Consider the following 19,997-nt stretch of genomic DNA (forward strand, 5'->3'; position numbering starts at 1 on the left):
AATGCGTGTAAGGAATTGTTATCTAGGAGTGCCAGGGAAAACCAAGGGAGAACCATGTCAAAATGAATGGAAATGAACAAATAAGAGTTTGTGATTAGAAGTTTCAGCGAGTTCCAGGTGTGATAAGGAAAAATTGACAAGGTATGCTAACCAGTGTTAAGGCATGCTAGAGGCTAGGGCGGCATGCCAAGATGTCATAGGTGCTAGGGTGTAACAACACGTGTCAAGGAGTGATAAGGAGTGATAGGGAAACATAAGGGAGAACTAGGCAAAAATGCATGGAAATGAATGAATAAGATTTTGTGACCAAGAGTGTCAGCGATCTCTAGGTGTGCTAAGGAGAGAGTGCCAAGGTATACTATGTAGTGCCAAGGAATGCTAGAGTGTTAAGGCGGTAGGCCAAGATGTTTCAGGTGCTAGGGTGAGCTAGGGAGTGTTAGGGGGTGTCAGGAAAACATAAGGAAGCACTACGTCAAAATGCATGGAAATGAACGAATAAGAGTGTGTGAGAGGGAGTTTCATTGAGTTATAGGTGTGGTCAGGAGGGAGTGACAAGGTTATATTCTAGGCAATGCTAAGGTATGCTAAAATACCAAGGCATGTCAGGAAGTGCCACGGTGTGCTAGGGAGTGTTAAAGCATGCCAAGGAATGTTGGGGATGTTAACGCATGCCACATAGTGCCAAGGAATTCTAAGACATGTCAGGTGCTATGGCATGTCAATATGTAAATTGTGTTGCTTAATTGTTTTAGACCAAGGTTGGATGTGATGAGCCTTGTCTTGGTAACTTTTTAAGTGGGATGAGATTTGATTGTACATGAGTACCCTAAGATGAGTTGTAAGTAGTTATTAGGTGAGCAAGGCATATGTTGAATTTCCATGAAACATGAGAATCCGAGTTTGGACTTAGAATTTTTTATGCAAACACACTCAAGTGCCACAACACATCTACTATGTAGAATGAAATATGCCATGAAAGAAAAGTAATGGATTGAATGCACAAAGTTTAGGGTCTGCCACATATTCATATGTTAATTCTTATTATTGTGATATATAATAGCGATTTATATGTATGGTGTAAGATTCCTCTGGAGATTTCTATCCAACAACAACATCTCTGTGGTAAAAGGTGTACTGTCAGAGGTTGCTCCATCAAAAATAGCAACCAAAAGGGACCTTACTGTGCACACAGATGAAGAATTAAGAAGATTGTTATCTATGAGTGCTGATGTGAAGGTATGGGACATAATTACACAGGCAACAAACCTTTTCGTTCAACCAATCAAGATCTAAAAAGGAAAATGTGTGATTATATATACATGTGTGATAGTATTTGGAGAAATGCCAACCTAACCCACAAATTTGTTGACATTTTGCTGGAGTTGACCTATAATTGTTCCTAAAGTTAATAAATAGGTAAAATAGGACTGACTTTTCAATATAAAATATAAATTGATAGGAACGGGGCCAAATTGTGAAAGTGTAAAAATTGGTATGGTTTAAAGGGACCGATCCCTTTGAAAAGTCTTAAATGTGGCAATGAAGGTTGAGCCTCGTTCTAGAACCCCTTTGGGCATCCATCTTAGGAATTAGTGTAGGATACAACACTTCAGAATAATTTTTGTAGCAGTGATGTCAACACTTGTATGGTGACATGGGGTTGGAGTTGGTTTGTTAAAGCTCATTGGTCTACTTTGGAGCTTCTCTAGGGTGATGCCTTAGATGATTTGGAGTACGAGGGCATGATTTGATATTTATTTTGCATTGAAGAAGCTTTGGAGGCTAGATACTGCAGAAAAACCCCTTGTTCTGAACACGAAAGCACATGCCATTGAAGAAAGTAACAACAAGTACACATATTTGAAACTCAAATCACATCAGTATTTATTACTCTTTGAAACAAGAAATAACTAAAAATTTCAAACACTACTATTCACTTTTCTTTTAGTCTAGAAGGTATAATGAATCTGGAAACATGTATAACAATGTCTCAACTTTCTTAGCTCCTAATCCTAATGCACCTTCCTTGCATGGATAGACAAGACAATTAAAGTCTACCTCTACTGAATATGATATGAGATATGAAAACATGCTTCCTTAGCTAAGGTTGAGAATTAATAACTACGGAAATGCTCCTTTTAACTGTTCATGCAAAAACTAAATAAAGTAATGAGTTTCGCTACTCCAGGTGCCAGAAATGAATCCACTGCCTAAGGTAAGTGCTTTTCCAAGAACAAGATATTAAGGACTCAGAAACTTTGTTGCTTCCTTCAAGAGAGGTTTATGCCAAACAGAACTAAGCTATCTTTCACTATCCTCCAAATTCATTCACCTTTAACGGAAATCTTGTGCCCAGAAAAGGACAAGAGACCAATATCCAACAGAATTCGCTGACCAACCAGAGACCCTTGTGCCCAAACAGAGAGATAATAAGGGAATGTCAACCAGAGTGGAATATTTCACCATCGAAATTGAGAAGAGATAGAAGGGGTAAAAAACTATTAGACCTAATGCTCAAGAACAAATGAATTAATCCACACTTCGTGATCCAAAATGAATTCAATCCTTCTTTATTTATAGATTTTCCAGAGGGGTTTCATATTCTTAAGTGATTGAGTAAACCTTACTCCAAACCCCAAATTTGGGTTTTTTAAGCCTAGTTTCCCCAAAAATTGCACAACAATGGGTAATTTGGGGTTTTTTCCCCTTTATGGAGGACTATAGCCTACAAGGATGGACAGGATATTACATCCGATTCGCCCTTAATTTGTAGAGGACGTTACATGGCACCTAATAAAAGAAACATTGCTTTAGTTTAGGAGGTAATAACTAAATGCTTATTTCTTTCTAGACAGGACATACATCTTGAAAAAATGATCATGGGGTACAAATACTACAAAAGGCCTAAATCTTACTAGCATTTTCATAGTCCAAGAATAAAAACCATTTCATGTGAAACAAGGTCAATACCACATACTACACGCACAAATGACAAATTAAAAACAATATACTTATTCAATGAAATAATGATGAATGATATTGGCGCGCTTTAAATTGAATAGCTCTTACGTTGCAGTTTCAATCAAAATTTCTCAGGTTGGATCATAATTAAGTACTCAATGTTGTTTTGGCTCCAATTTGGGGAAAATGAGGAGCCCTTGGTGACAATGGTATGATCAAGCTTTTCAGAAGGGAGCTCTACTATACTTTTCAACATACAAGCTATTCATTCTAGTGGAGGAGATATAGAGAAGCCTTTAATAAGGACCTTTCCAAGATCAATTTGGAGGAAAATCCATTTTCAAAGCTTAAACATAGTTCTAGATTCAAACAAGTGTAGTCATTTTTCAAAACAATTATTAATTCCCAAGAAATTGGAGCCAAGCTGACATGTTGACCATTTATTCTTCTACTGGACAAGGAAGCATTTCTGAAAAGTCCTTGGCCCTTTGATCCAGTATTTGATGTAAATCTATTGATTAGAAATGTAATAAGAGATGAAGTTTATATTAAGAAAAAGGGAAAAGTAGAGGGCCAATTAATAATTATCTCTAAAAAACTCTCAATAGTATCCTAATATATTTGAAATGGCAAAGGTCAACTCCATGGTTATTTTTTGCTTTAGAAACTTTGCTAATTTCCATGATTGAAGCATGTATTCATGCCTTGAAAGAAGCTCACAAATGCTTTTGATATTGGTTGAAGCAAAGAAGATGTGCAAAGTTAAACTCACATAGAGGTATGGAAAAAAAGTATGTGGAGCTTGTTGCCCCAGACTCCACACAAAGAATGGACAAAAGGTGAAAAAACCAAGTCAAAATGTATGTGTAGCTTTTGTCATGCAGAGGTAGGTGTTAACTCCAGACTTTACAACAAAGGCTTTGCGGTGCAAGTGACACAATGGTTTGCATGCAAAACTTTGGATTAAAAGGAGTGGAGCTTGATGCTACATGTCCACTATTACCCCACTTTCTGTATGAGTTACATGAGATAAAAATAATGAGATATGGGAGATATAGAGTAGATACTATTGTTATTCAAATTTAATAAAAAATATTACTATGTCTTCCTCGACATAAAACAAACATCTTCCATAAAATATTTTCTCGATGAACCTAATTTAAAATGAATCTCTTCCGTTGACGCGCCCAAACGCAAATAGAAACGATGCCGATGGGCCAATTTCAGTTTAGAAAATTCACAATTAGTTTCAAATGTAATATCTCCTATTTTCAGTTCAGATTTCAGTTACAAGCAGTGAAACAGGACTCGCCGATCAATCGCGATTAATCACGAGTCGGAATCTGCTCGCTCTCCAAACGATCCGATCCAAATATTTGCAAGTCAAACTCATGTTGACCAAGTTTAACTCATGGTCAATGCAAGTTTGACTTGCGACTTTCCGATTAAAGCACATTCCTGTGATTGATTTCGATTTATTCGATTTTCGGCCTTGACTCGACGAGCACAAGTTTTTCAAGTTTAGGTATGCCGCATTACTAAAAACTAAACGTCGGTTGTTCCAAAATTTATTTCTCATTTCTCAGGCCCGTAACTCATACGTCGAGACCTTCAGTAATCAATCACTACTCACTATTACATAGTCCAGACTCCATATCGGGGAACTGCCAACGTGAGCCTAAGTCCAGACTCCATATCGGGCAGTCACCAACTTGTGCTCTATCCATACTCCATATCGACCCTTGGGCAGTCGCATGTCACCTTCAACATATGTTACCTTGAGGCTTAGCCGCTTCACTATTCAACAATCGAGGTACGTTGGCACTTGGATTAAATAATAGGTATATTACTATATTGAATTTTCAATGTCATTTTCAATGGCAAGTTTCAAGTATCACTGTTCAGCAATCGAATGTTCGGCGTATTACTTTGGTTATGAATTTTCAACCCTGTAAATGGGGCTTAAATAGATTTAAAAAATGCACTAAGAAATGGTTTCATATAAACCACCGGCCAAGTCATCAAGCATTCCTTCCTTGGTCGATGTCTTGCCGACTCCAAAGGCTTTAACCATGCATTCACAACTTTGGGTATTTTTTTCTTCCAGAATCTGTTATTAATGTATTGGTTCAGTTGTCTTATGCTAAACGAACTTGAAAATTCAAGATTACAATGCAATACATGTTGATAATATTTCCTTTAGGTAGAATTTCCTCATACATACCTAATTGTGTTTCAAGGTCATAATGATATATTAGGTCGAAATGTGCTTGTGTTGCTAGACAAACTCCTCTTTGATCTTGAACAAAACCTCATATATTTTAAAACCAACCCTATTTTTTGCGAAGTTATATATGGCATTTTTAATTTTAATATTTTATTGTCTTTTACATGAGCCAAATTAAATAGAAGGCACAACTCCAAATCTAAACATAAGCCGTAATTTAAACACAAGTCCAAAACAACAACAATGCTGAGGGAGAAGGACTTTACTTGGGGTTATTGTGACAAGATTCTTGAAGATCCTGAGCTCCTTTATAAATTTTGCAAAGTGAAATGTAGTGGAGCTATTTATATATTCAAGTACCACCTTGCACAAATACTCGGTCGTGATATAGGTCTCTACAAAAACATTGACGAAAATGTCAAACGCCAAGCAACCTTGGCCATTGATATGTTGAGTCAGCATAATGCAAAGAAAGAAAAGCAAAAAAAAGAAATAGGAACTTCTGGAGTTGACAATTTTTCTCCCTTTGTTGAATCCTCAATGCAGTTCCCAAGTTTCCCACACATGCCTCCAAGTCCAAGTCAAACTCAAGGCCAAATGAATCCTCCTGCATTCAACATTGGAGGTGGAAACATAAACACCTTTTTTTCTCCCCGCACAAAACCCGATTCCCAACCTACCATGGATACCATTGGTTCGAAAAAAAATATCCATAGTCAGGCAAGGAAGGCCATTGATAAATTTTGGTACTATTCTGACATACCTTTCCACTGTGCCATAAGTCCTTATTGGCAAGCTACGATTGATGCAATTGCTATTGCAGGTCCAAGGTTCAAATCCCCTTCATCAGAGAGCATTAGGACAAATTTTCTATTAGAAAGTGTTGAATATGTCATGCTTGTGCTATCTAAGTTTTGTTCATCATGGGTAGAAACAGGGTGCACCTTCACGAGTGATGAATGGATAGATCAGAGGAATAGAACTTTAATAAATCTCCTTGTATCTTGTCCAGTAGGTACAATGTTTCTCAAATTGGTGGATGCCTCAGACAAGGTTATGACTGCACAACTTATTTGTGAAATTATGGAGGAAGTCATTCAAGAAGTGGGAGAAGAACATGTTGTACAAATTGTCACCGAAAATGCAGCTAATGATATGACTGCTGGTAGAGTTTTTGAGATTAGGCACCCAACTATTTTTTGGACGTATTTTGTTGCCCATTGCATAGATTTAATGCTTGAGGACATCGGTAAGCTTCATTGGACCTGAGTGGATGGCATCTAAACATTCCAAGACCCTTTGAAGGCATTGAAGTTGTTGCACTTGTATTTAATGACGGTTTCTGGAAAGATGCCGAAGAGATTATTGCTATGATGGAGTCCCTTGTTAGAGTTCTCAGTTACTTCAAGTATTTTAACTTTTTCATGTTTTAAGTTTCATTTCAAGCTTCTTTTTATTTTCAATGTTTCATATTTATTTAAATTTGAAAGCTTGAACTTTCAGGATGGTTTATGGTGACAAACCCGCTATGGGTTACATTTATGAGGCGATAGATCTCATAAAGGAGGCCATCAAAAGAAGATATGGGGATGAGGAGGCAAAGTATATGCCTCTTTGGAACATTATTGATGCACATTGGGATAGGAAATTGCATTCCCCCTTACATGTTGCTAGGAACTTCTTAAACCCACAGTATTTTTATGATAAGATCAAATTTAATGAGGATGGGGAGGTTCACAGAGGACTTATGACATACATGGAAAGGTTCTTCCCTGATCCAAAATTTCAAAGTCATGTCTTTTCCCAACTATAGGATTATAGAGCACCAGCTAAATTATTTGCCTATACCAGTGTTATACGAGAAAGGTCTAAGATTTTTCTAGGTACCCTTTGAGGCTTGAAGGCTTCATCAATTAATTAAATTTGTTTAAATTTTATTTTGTATGTTAAATATTTTATTAAATTTTGTTGTCTTTTTAAGTTTTTACTATTTAGTATTTAGTACGTCTACTCACAAACCCTTTCCACTTGCTAGGTATTTGGTGGAAAAACTTTTGTAGTGATACGCCAGATTTGAAGAGATTCACCATTCGAATCTTTAACCAAGCATGCAGTGCTTCAGGTTGTGAGTGCAACTGGAGCAAGTTTGAGAAAATAAATTCTAAGAAGCGCAACCGATTGACACAAAAGCGCTTAAATGACCTTGTATTTTTCCATTACAATCTATGACTTCGCAACAAGACAATACTAGGTGAGAGCTTGAATTTGAAGGTCTCATAATCTGATTTGCAATTTAAATTTTAAACTTTAAAGTTCAAAGTCAAACTTAAATTCACATTTCAATGTCTCACGATAATGATAGGTTTGGATCATTCACCAATAGACCTTGAAGACATAGATTTTCAAACTACAAATGTAGCAGATTGGGTCCAATTAGAGGAGGCTCCTCTTTTAAGCCTACATGGCTTGAATAACTTTGAGAGTTAAGCAAGCGAAGGATTGGGAGGAATCTCTTCTAGTTCTCACTCTTAAGAGTCTTAGTCACTGATTTTTTTCTAATTAGTATGCAGTTGTTTGTAAACTTTTAGAAATAGTTGCTTCTAGTTCTATGTAGTCACTAGTTAGGAGTCATGACTCAGTACTTTGGATCATGTTTGGACTCATAACATATATGAGATGCTTATTCATTCATGATATTTTGGACATCTATTGATATTATGAATTGTTTGGACATGGCTTTACTGAATATCAATGAAAAAAGTTTTTTTTTTTTTCAATATATGTGTATATTTTTATTTATTGAATTCACTGATGTTTTCCCGAATTTTCCCCAATCAGGTTAAAACTCTTAGCTCTTTTGCCTCGCTGATTTATTGTCTATTTCGAGTCTGGTAACATTGGTTACAAGTTTCATTCTTCACTTATGAGTGCTAAGGTGTGCTAGAGAGTGCCAATTCATGCTAAGGAGTGTTAGGGAGTACTAGGACAACACAAGGGAGTAGTAGGTCAAAATGCATGGAAGTGAATGAATATGAGGGTGTGTCGAGGAGTGTCAACCAGTGCTAGTTGTCATGCCAAGGAGGGAGTGACAAGGTATCCTAAGAATGGGTAAGGAATGCCAGGGAATATTAGGGAATGTCAAGAAGTGCTAGAGTGTGCTAGGTAGTTTCGGGGTGTGCTAACATGTTCCAAATAGTTCCAAGGCATGCCAGATGCTAAGACATGCTAGGATGTGCCGAGTGCCAGAGTATGCCAATATGTGTGAAGGTGTTTCAAGGCAAAAAAAGGAATAACCAAGCTAAAATGAAAGGAAATGAACACATAAGAGGGTTAATAAGTCGAGACTTTATCTTTTTCAAAATGGGCATGCTCGACACACTAATAATATGTTCCAATACATGCCAAGTGCCAATGTGTGCCATGTGCTAATATTTGTCAACACAATATTATGCCAAGGAGTTCTAGGGCATGCTAGGGACTACAAGGAATGCCAACACATGATAGGGGAGTGCTATGCTATGCTATGGCATGCCAACATGCGCTTGGGCGTCCTACTCATGGCAAGATGTTCTAGGTACAGAGATGTTCCAGGTACAAAGATGTTCCAAGACATGCGAGGTGCCAAGGAATGTTAGTGTAGTGTTCCAAAGCATGTTAAGGTGTGTCATGAGTGTTGAGGAGTTCTAGGTCTCTCTCATTAATAGAATTGACAGAACTTGATTATCTATTAAATAATATAGTTCCTACACACACTAGTGGAACTTTATTTAAATGAAATTTGCTAGATAATAAACCTAATAGAGATGAATCATGTGTTGATTCATAGAAAGACTATATTCTTATGACTTGAGGGAAATGATACACACTAATTACTTCTTAAAAAATTGACTGACTATTATAACCACTATGACCTTGGACACATAAATAAAAAGACTCCACAACAATGGTCTTAAATTGTTATATTTTGACAAACAATATAGTAACACGTACATAACATCATCAAAAACTCATTGGAACGATCAATGATGATGAACATTTTTTTACCATCACCAAAAGTAACCAAAAAGAGCATTGTTGAGGGTAAATAAAAGATCGTCACTAGAAGTGTCACCAAAGAGAGAATTAGTGATGGGCCTTTAACAACCCTCACCAAAAGTGTCACCAAAGAGAGAATTAGTGACATACCATTAACGACCCTCACCAAAAGTGTCATTGAAAATGGCTTTGGTGGCAAACCTTAGAGGACCATCACTATATACAGTTACAACAATGTTTTTTTAAAGAACGTCACCATATGCGACATTGGTGATGGACCTTAAAGGTCCGTCATAGGCATGAAGCATCATCAAAAACTCATTGGAATGATCAATGATGATGAAAATTTATTAACTGTCACCAAATGTAACCAAAAAGATCATTGGTGACGTCAATAAAATATTGTCACTAGAAGTATCACCAAAGAGAGAATTAGTGATGGGTCTTTAACAACCCTCACCAAAAGTGTCACCAAAGAGAGAATTAGTGACGAGCCTTTAACGACCCTCACCAAAAGTGTCATTGAAAATGGCTTTGGTGACAAACCTTAAAGGACCATCACTATATACACTTACAACAACGCTTTTTTAAAGACCATCACCATATGTGACATTCTTGACGGACCTTAAAGGTCCGTCACAGGCATGACCCTCACCAATGACCTTTTTTCTTGTAGTGAATGGCCTTATGACTATTTCTAGAGTTTTTAAAGAGCGGAAATATAATTTCATATGAAAGTGAGTGCTTAGATTTTTGAATGGAAAATAATAACTGGGACCCCAATATGCCCATTTTTCCTTGTGAGGCAAGGCAACTACTCACACAATGGGTGACTTATATACACTAATATTACATAGTTTACAAAAATAATGGTTCCTTCATAGGTTTTCACAAGACCATGGTGGTTCGACAAAAACTTCGGTCAACCACTATTTTTGAAACTCCCAAGTCGGCGATGACAAAGATTTAAAATTACCATTCATTGTCTTCTCACAAAATATTAACATGAAAATGTAAAACGACCATTCATTCTAAATGCCATTCGGTGGTTTTTTTCTTAATCTCTAGAAAAAAGTGTAAACATGATAGATAAACACGTTTTTTTTTTTAATCCGTAGAAAGAAGTGTAAACATGGGTAGATAAACATATAACATTGTGTTTTTTTCTTTTCAATTCTACCCATTCCATTCACAACTCTGTGCTGTGTAGTTTCCAATATTTTGGCCTCCACTAACTATACAACGATAATAAATATCTAATACACAAAAGGCAGATAGAATAGCTAATTGTTCTATGAGAAAACAATTGAGGTTTCCTTACCTGAATCCCAAAAGTCCCTGGTACAAACCGCGATGGCGCCATGGATTTCAGAAATGGAATAGAGAAAAGTTTTTACTTTGAAACCTGTAAAAGTCACTCACTTGGATGATGGTTTCACTTACTTGGGATTCTTCTTAAAGTCGAATGGCTACAAAAGCAAGGATTGGGATTGGCTTCTTAACAAAATTGGTAAGCGACTAAAACAATGGTCTCACCATTGGATCTCTTTGGGAGGGCGTCTCGTTCTTATCAAGTTTGTACTACACAACATTCCCATCTACTGGATGCACATATTCAGACTTCCCAAAGGAGTTGCTTGTAATCTCAATTCCAGTATCTCAAGTTTCATATGGGTTGGCACACAACCGAAACACAAATTTCATCTTTCCAATATAGATATCCTCAACCTTACAGTCAAAAAAGGCGATCGGGGACTCATAGACATAACCTTTTTCAACTTGGCTTTGCTTCTTAAAAACATTTATAGAATAGTGTGCAATGATGGTCCGTGGAACCAAATTATCAAGTCAAAATACCTCTAGAATAAAGATCTTATCGAATGGCTTCATGTTGGTGCTCCGGACCCTCCCAACTTTTCGATTTCGTGGCACAACCTCCTCCTCACTAAGCACTGGTTTTTTGGGAACCTGAAATGGGTTTTTGGTATGGGATCCACTTCAAATATTGGCCTAGATCCCCTCTCAAGCATAAAAAGTCCACATCTATTATCACCTCCTCATTAGTGTTTTTCCAAAATCAAGGCCTTTTTGTGATGAATGACAAAGAAAATGAATATCTCTCCTCTCCTACAACTACACATTGGAAAGATGCCGCTGAGCTAGAAATTTCAGTCCCTCTGATTTGGGAATGGTCAGCATAAATTTCAGATCTTAAACTATCTGGGATTGTCCTATCCACAAAAGTAGACAAGTTTATCTAGTTCCTTGGCTCACAACCAAGAAAGGTAATTGTAAATGAAGCATATCGGATAATCTTCCAACCTTCAAGGAATATATCACTCCTCTTTTCATTAGCTCTGTGTTGGAAATGGAATTTTCCTCTCAAAATCAAGTGTTTCTCCTGGTTGGTGGCACACAACCAGATTCTAACCTTGCAAATACTCTGCAAGAGAGGATACCAAGGCTCGAGAAGATGATGCCTTTCCTTATCAGCTGGAGAGGACATCAACCACCTCTTCCTCGACTGCCCATTTGGCTCTTCTATCTGGACACATGCACTACAACTGACAAAATCCTCTGCAGATTGCGATTCCTTTGACATTGTCTCTTGTCTTTGGCAGATGGAATCTGGATCAACCCTCGACACAAAACACTAGCCTTCTTTATCATCTGAGGGATTTTGCGCTCCATAAATTCTCTCATCTTTAAGCATGTGAAGTCCGACATCTCGAAAACTAGTTGTAGAATCTTCTTTTTCTATCTTGAGTACTCTCCGTTGAAGTCATCGGTCTCTAAATGTCCCTCTCCTCTTCAAAACAATTGGTCCTCTTACCCAGTCGACTTCTTTGATGGGGCCTCCTCTTTTGACCTTTGTGGTTATGGCATGGCCATACATTTAGGACCTAGGAGTTTCTATAGGTTGCACTGGCACTGTGGAATTGGAACTAATACTTGTGTTGAATTACTAGCTCTTTGGGGGTCTTACATTGAGCTTCTTGGCTTGACATTTGAGTTTTTACAATTTTTGGAAACTCCAAATCTATCATCAACTAGGAAAACGATTGAGGCTCCCTAGACTCTCCTAACCTCAACACCTAGAAATGCATAATCAAAACCCTGCTCATGGAGTTCCACTTTGTCTCCATCACACTCATTTATTGGAGTGAAAATGGTGAAGTGGATCGCCTCTCCAAGGAAGGATGCAACTCGAACACTCATAAGAAAAAATTCCATTTTTTTTTTGCCTTTGAAACTTATCATAGGTCTGGGTATATTTTGATCTAACTTTTGGCATTTTATTGTACATCTTGCACTCTGTTCCCTTTTTGTGCAAAAATACCTCTATGTTATGATCATTGTAACCAGACAACTCTCTACAGTTTTCATCTTTGTATAATGTATCCTATTACATATTAGAGATCAAATGTATTAGATATAGTTCTTGGTTGTTGCTTTAGCTTTCACAAAGCCATTAATGAGATTTCCTCTCCGTCAATGTACTTTCTCTTATTATCAATAGAAAGCGGTTTTTTTTGTTGAAAAAATAAAATATTAATATGAAAGAAAATCAACAATCATTACATTACTTAAAAACTAATTTTAATAATTGAAAATTAATTACAATAATAAAATAAATTAGATAATATTTACTTTGATTTAAATAATCTAATATTGATTTATTAGTTTTTTTTATATCTTTGATTTACTAGCTATCCTTTTATAAATTTTGAATTAAATTATTTGACGTTTTTTTTTCACCTAATTTTTCATATATTTTATTTTGAATTATTCAATGTTTTTTTTTTTTTTTTAAATTCAAACCTAACTAAAATTTTCTTGTCACCTAATTAGAATTGTCCTATATAAATTGGTTTGCCTTAATTTTTTTAAAGTTATATTGTTTTAGGAAAAATTAATATAATGTTATTTCTGAAACTATTATGTAGTTAGTGTATATGATCTTTATTGTGTACATGATTGTATTTTTCTTTCATATAAATATTTTGGAGTTGATGTTGATCGTAGATTTAACTTTACTTATAGTATTGGAAAAAAAATAATAGAAGATGGAAAACTTAGTTTGCTCTCAGAAAACAACTTAGTTTTGTCATAATTACTTGCCCAATAACTTATGGCTTATGAAGGTAAATAAAAGATCAAGATATAGAATCTTACGATTATCTTTTTATTACAGTAATTTAATAAGGATGGTTCGTTAGATATTTAAAGATGACATGGTAAATTAATAAGGATGATTTGTTAGATATTTAAACATGACATGTTCGATAAAGATGATGTGCTTGATACTTAAGGATAACTTGTTTGATATTGCATGATATGGTTGTGTTAATTGTTGCATTAACAATTAAGGCAAAAGAAGTACATCCATAAATTTGAAATATACAAAAAAAAATAACAATAATAAACAAAAAATATTTATAATAAAATTTCGACCAATTCAATTTGATTTTACATTAAGATAGTTTGTGTTATGAGTGACAAAACTTTCTAGAGCAACCCCTTTTGTTTCTTATCACAATTACAACACTTAACATTATATTTATGCTCAAGTTCAAAAGAAAAAAGTCAAATAAATTCTAAAGCTAGCACACTTACCATGCATGTTTTGTGTTGTTAAATGTGTACATTTTCTTTGTTGCACTCTCACTATGCATACATATTTAATTTTGTATTCTCACCATACATACTTTTTGTGCTCTTATTCTCTTCTTCCCACCATAGATAAATAAAGGAATTTTAAAATATATACAAAAGAAAAAGAAATATATATATATATATATATATATATATATATATATATATATATATATATATATATATATATATATATATATATATATATATATATATATATATATATATATATATGGAGAAACTTGCCAAATTAACTTCCATCGTTAAATGTTAGTATTGAAATGGTAAAGGCTCAAATCTTTATCTATTTTTGCAAATTTTATTATAAGACATGTATATTGTACTTTAAAACTTTAGTCATGTTTTTGATAAATTCAATATATATATATATATATATATATATATATAACACACACACACACTTCATGTACATCATCTATTATTATAACTACACAAAGGTCCATGGTAATGATATGTTAGTCCATGAATGCAACATCCAATAAGATATAAATATATAAGTAACTTAACTTGCAGATTTGATAATTTGTAAATAAAAATAAATAAATCCATTCTCACTACATTTATAAAAAATAATGTAACATTAATAGAATATAAAATCAAATCCACATCATGAACTTAAAAGTCAATTAAAATATTTTAAACAGAATGATTAAATCAATGCTAGGGTTGTCAATGAAGAGGGGAGAATCTCAATGATGTGGTTAGTTATTTGTTGTTTGTTAACAACAATAGACCCCTTGTTCACACTCAATTGTCGTTATTCTTGTGCCATAGCTTTGGAACAAATCAATGCAGTGGACCAATGAGAATGGTGGGTTTTCAATAATAAAGAAGGAAAAGAGAAAAGAATAAAAAAGAAAGATGGTCAATAAAGTTTCGGTTAAAAAAAATGTCAAATAATATTACATGTTTTATATGGCTTATTCATTGGCTACCCACCACCCACAAATACCTATTTAAATACTAACCACTAAAAACACTCAACATTTTTACCATACAACATATATTTTCCTATATTATTCCTTTTTAATTACTCCTTATAAATAAACATTATAATACCGTTAAAAATTTAAATTTCAAAAGCATCAAAATTCTTTATTATAACCATAAAATCTATAACCTCATTTTCTTTCTATACAAGGACAAACATCATTTATAATCCTCCTTAGAGGACCAATAACGACCAACCAAAGTTATGGACAACCTAATAAAACACAATACCATCTTTGAAAATGGTTGACTCGAAACAGAAAAACCTTACTGGTCCTAGTCTTGGCCTAAGACCAATCCAATAAGCTAGCTCGCGTTAAGATCGAAAAAAAATAATGTTATTATCCCTTTTTCCATTATTTTTATCTAAGATATTTTTTTTAAATGCAACTTATTTTGTTAGAAAAAGGGATACTTCCTTCGGTTAATTCAAATGAATTTGATTCATTTGCCACAAAGGTTGAATAATACATTGTGTGAGGGATATATTCCCTACAAAACTATGGATTGGTGAAAATTGTAAGGGATGGATTGAACTCCTTATAAACCATTTTCTAACAGTTTTCCTTTGGATATCGAGTTGTTTACTCAAATTTCTCTAATGGACGTAAGGTTAAAATCAATTCATGGGCCCTCTGCCTCGTAGCTCAGTTCACTAAATGAATTGAAAAAATTGAATATTGGTGCAAAATAATTCTCCAACATATTGTTCATTGGCATATATTATGGAAACAATTTACAAATCTCTACCAAAATTTGAGGAAGCTACCAATTCTTACATATTTGGATCTCTATTTCAACTGCTTGGATGTGGACAAGACAAATTCCATCTAATTTAGGTGATTTAAAAATGGAGGCACTTCAATTTCTGTATGATATATAATTAACATATAGAGTTCACCCTAATCTTTGGAGTTCTAAAAGGTAGTAGCCATGTTTGTTGTTCACTCGGTTTTTACAAATCCACTGTGCCAAATTCCTTAGATTTGGTCGATGCTTTATGCTTTCGCGAGTAATTTAAGTATACAATCTTCAATTATAATGGATATTGTGGACTACTTATAACTATAAGCTATTGTTAAGGTCCTACCATGTCCAAAGTTGAGTGATATTTCTAGGTGTTTGACCGTTATCCACTCACTCACATTTATGAAAATTCTAACTTTCATTTTATAAAGAACCTTTAGCAAAGCATTGTTAAAATGAGAAACTAACCTTGCCTTTACTTGATCAAGCTAAAACTTAAACTAGATCTGGTTGCTTAGTTTTTCGCATGGAACATGGTAACTAAGCCCACAATACCCCTTTTCCTTCTAACGCAAGACAACTAATCACACAATGCCCCTTATCTACACTCAAATTTTGCCATTCTTATGTCATAACTTTGAAGCAAATCCATGCATGGACGAGTGAGTAAGGTTGGTTTTTAGTAGTGAAAATGGCAAAGAAAAAGAAAGCTCCAAGTAAAATTTTGAATAATAATAGGTATTTCAACACAAATTGGGAGGTGCAAGAAAAAACCACATCACATAATATTATATATTTTATATCCCTTATGCATTCCCTACCCACCTTCTCACTCACAAATACCTATATAGATGCTAACTAAAAACACTACATTTTTAACATACAACAAATATTTTTGTATATTTTTCCTTTTGAATTACTCCTTTCTAAATAAACAAAAAAAGAAAGAAAAAGAAAAATTAAGTAATAATGAGTGTTCCCACACAAATTGGAAGGTAGAAGAAAAAACACATTACAGGCCAATTGTAAGAATTCGGTCGACCACTATTTTTAGAGGCCCAACTCATCTTGGGTCCGACGATGACCAACCAAGCTGCCGACCCAATAAGACGCACAAAATACCATCTTTGAAAATAGTTGACCTGAAACGAAACACCCTACCAAACTATTTTGGTATTGGCCTAGAAGCAATCCAGTAAGCTAGGTTAGAAATCATGGTCTCCCGTGAAGATTGGCTCAAATTCATGGTCTCAAGTTACGATTGAAAAATGTCTTGTTATCTTGTTATTGTCCTATTGTCCTTTTTCTTTTTTAACATTATTTTTATTTAAGAGATTTTTTTGAAATGCAACTATACTTTGTCAAAAACATAAACAAAAAATATTTCCTTAGATTAATTTGTATGTAATGTAATCCATTAGCTACAAAGGTTGAATACATTGTACGAGGGATATATTGGATTATTGTGTGAATCTCACTCCTTATAAACCATTTTTCTAGCTGCTTACCTTCTCAGATCGATTTATTGCCTCAAGTTGCTCTAATGGACTGAAGGCTAAAATCAATTCATTGGTTCTCTGCCTCGTAGCTTGGTTCACTAAATGAATTGAAAATATTGAATCTTGGAGCAAAACAATCCTCTAGAAGCTTGTTCCATTGACCTAATCAATTTTCCAATCTTTATCACTCAAACAAAAAAATTTCAAGGCTTAATTCTACAGATCTAGGAAGCTACCAATTCTTTCATATTTGGATCTCTATTTCAACTCCTTGGATGTTGAGAAGATAAATTCCATTTGATTTGGATGATCTATTGATTTACTACTAAAAACGAAAAAAAGGCACTTCGAATTTGTGTTTGATATATAACCAAAATATAGAATGCACCCTAATTTTGGTAGTTATTTTTTTGGAAATCCATTGTACCAATTTCCCTAGATTTGGCCGACGCTTTATGATTTTGCAAGTAATTAACAATGAATCATGTGAGTTTCTTATAAATATACGTTGTTGAGAAGGTCTTACGATGGGCAAAGTACAGTTTCTGCAAAGAATAGAATACTCTAGAACCGTAGGATCTGGTAGCATTCACTGGGGACTTCCAAATATAGCAATTTTATATTCAAATGGTGATTCAGCACATGTTTGAGTTACAATGGCTGTATGACTATTTCTATAGTTTTTAAAGAGCGGAAATACAATTTCATACGAAAGTGAGTGCTTAGATTTTCGAATGGAACATAATAACTTGGACCCCAATATGCCCATTTTTCCTTGTGAGGCAAGGCAACTACTCACACAATGGGTGACTTATATACACTAATATTACATAGTCTGCAGAAATAATGGTTCCTTCATAGGTTTTCACAAGACCATGGTGGTTCGACAAAATATTCGGTCAACCACTATTTTTGAAACTCCCAAGTCGGCAACGACAAAGATTTAAAATCACCATTCATTGTCTTCTCACAAAATATTTACATGAAAATGTAAAACGACCATTCATTATAAATGCCATTCAATGGTTTTTTATCTTAATCTCTAGAAAAAAGTGTAAACATGGTAGATAAACACTTTTTTTTTTTCTTCATAGAAAGAAGTGTAAACATGGGTAGATAAACACATACCATTGTGTTTTTTTCTTTTCAATTCTACCCCTTCCATTCACATCTCTGTACTGTGCAATTTCCAATATTTTGGCCTCCACTAACTATACAACGATAATAAATATCTAATACAAAAAAGGCTGAAAGAATAGCTAATTGTTCTATGAGAAAACACTCGAGGTTTCCTTACCTGAATCCCAAAAGTCCCTGGTACCAGGGAAAATTTTAAGAACCCCCCCTAAATTTACTTGTATGATAAATGGGCGAATCTCCATGGTATATAGGAAAAATGGAAGGCGATTTTATCAATAATATGATATGTATATATAATTTTTTGGCGAATCTCTCACCAGGCATGGCGAATATTTTACTTAATTATAAAATTTTGTGTTTATTGAATACACAAATGAAATCATTACATTTCTTTAAAATATCTTTTGAAATCAAAATTACAGAAATTACATATCGATAACCTAGTAGGTGTAGGATAAAATTCTCCCGTGCCATTCACAGAAAGCATGAGAAAAAACCTAATACTATATATAAAACCGAGAAAAATTCAAATTCATCACTTCTAGGGACCTCATAACCACCCTGCCAATACAAAAGTATGTTCCTGTTTACAATTAGAAAAATTACCCAAATTACAATCTGTTTACTCTAGCATATGTTGGAAAGTTATAGAAGGATGACTAGTGCAATCAATCCATTCCTTTTACCCCTGGATTTGTTTCAGTTTAAAACGGAAGTATAAAAATATACTTGTCCAATGTCTATGCTTTGACCATTCACCTTAAGATGTTTTTACAATATAATTTCCTAAATCTATTTAATATCTTCATTATCATAAAAACCAACCTATATCCATCTTAACTCCACATCTACCACTCTTAGGGGGGATGAAATCTATTTATCCCTCTGAGCACTTGGTAGACCCAGAATTAAGATGGATCTAAGATGATATAATTTCCCCTTTAAATAGTCTATGCTCACATGAATACCATGATATTACCATGGGTCAATACCATGGGTTATCATAAACCTGGAGCTTAAAAATTACTATTAGTAATTTATAAAAATTAATAAAATTAATAGTTGATTTTTATTTTATTTTTTATTTTAACCAAGCTAAAATGTTTAACATACATTAAATTACAACATCCATTTTTGCTCTTGATGGGATCAAATATTTTTTCACTCTATGCTAGTTTGCATATCACGATATTTGATACCTCTCGGGGTTAGTAGATCCAGAGTAAAGATGGATCTATGCAGGTTTAATTCCCCCATTTAAATAGGCTACATTCCAGGTGAATACCATGGGTCAATACCATGTGCCATTTTGGTGAATACCATGGGTCAATACCATGTGCCATTTTTATTTTTATTAATACTAATATTAGGGTTAATAATGTTTTTTTTGCATGGTATTAATAACAATCTAGTCCATGGTATTTGTCCCATAGTATTTTGCCCATATGTTTCACCTAAATATAATGCATTTTTTCAGTGTTCGTAAATATAAGGTGACTTATGGAGTAAATATTAAAAATTGTTTTATTTGTTTACCATACCTCTCGTTTATTTATATTTTTATTAATTTGCCATACCTCTTTTACAAATATGGTATTTGGCCCATAGGATTCACTTAAATAAAACCTCTTTCTTGAGCCTTCATAAATAGAAGGAGGGTTATGGACTAAATATAAAAAGAGGTTTTATTTATTTACCATGCGTCTAGTTTATTTATATTT

This window comes from Pinus tabuliformis, chromosome 7, assembly GCF_031772625.1.
Source record: "Pinus tabuliformis cultivar Carrire ecotype Pingquan chromosome 7, CPIR1, whole genome shotgun sequence".
Lineage (NCBI taxonomy): Eukaryota > Viridiplantae > Streptophyta > Pinopsida > Pinales > Pinaceae > Pinus > Pinus tabuliformis.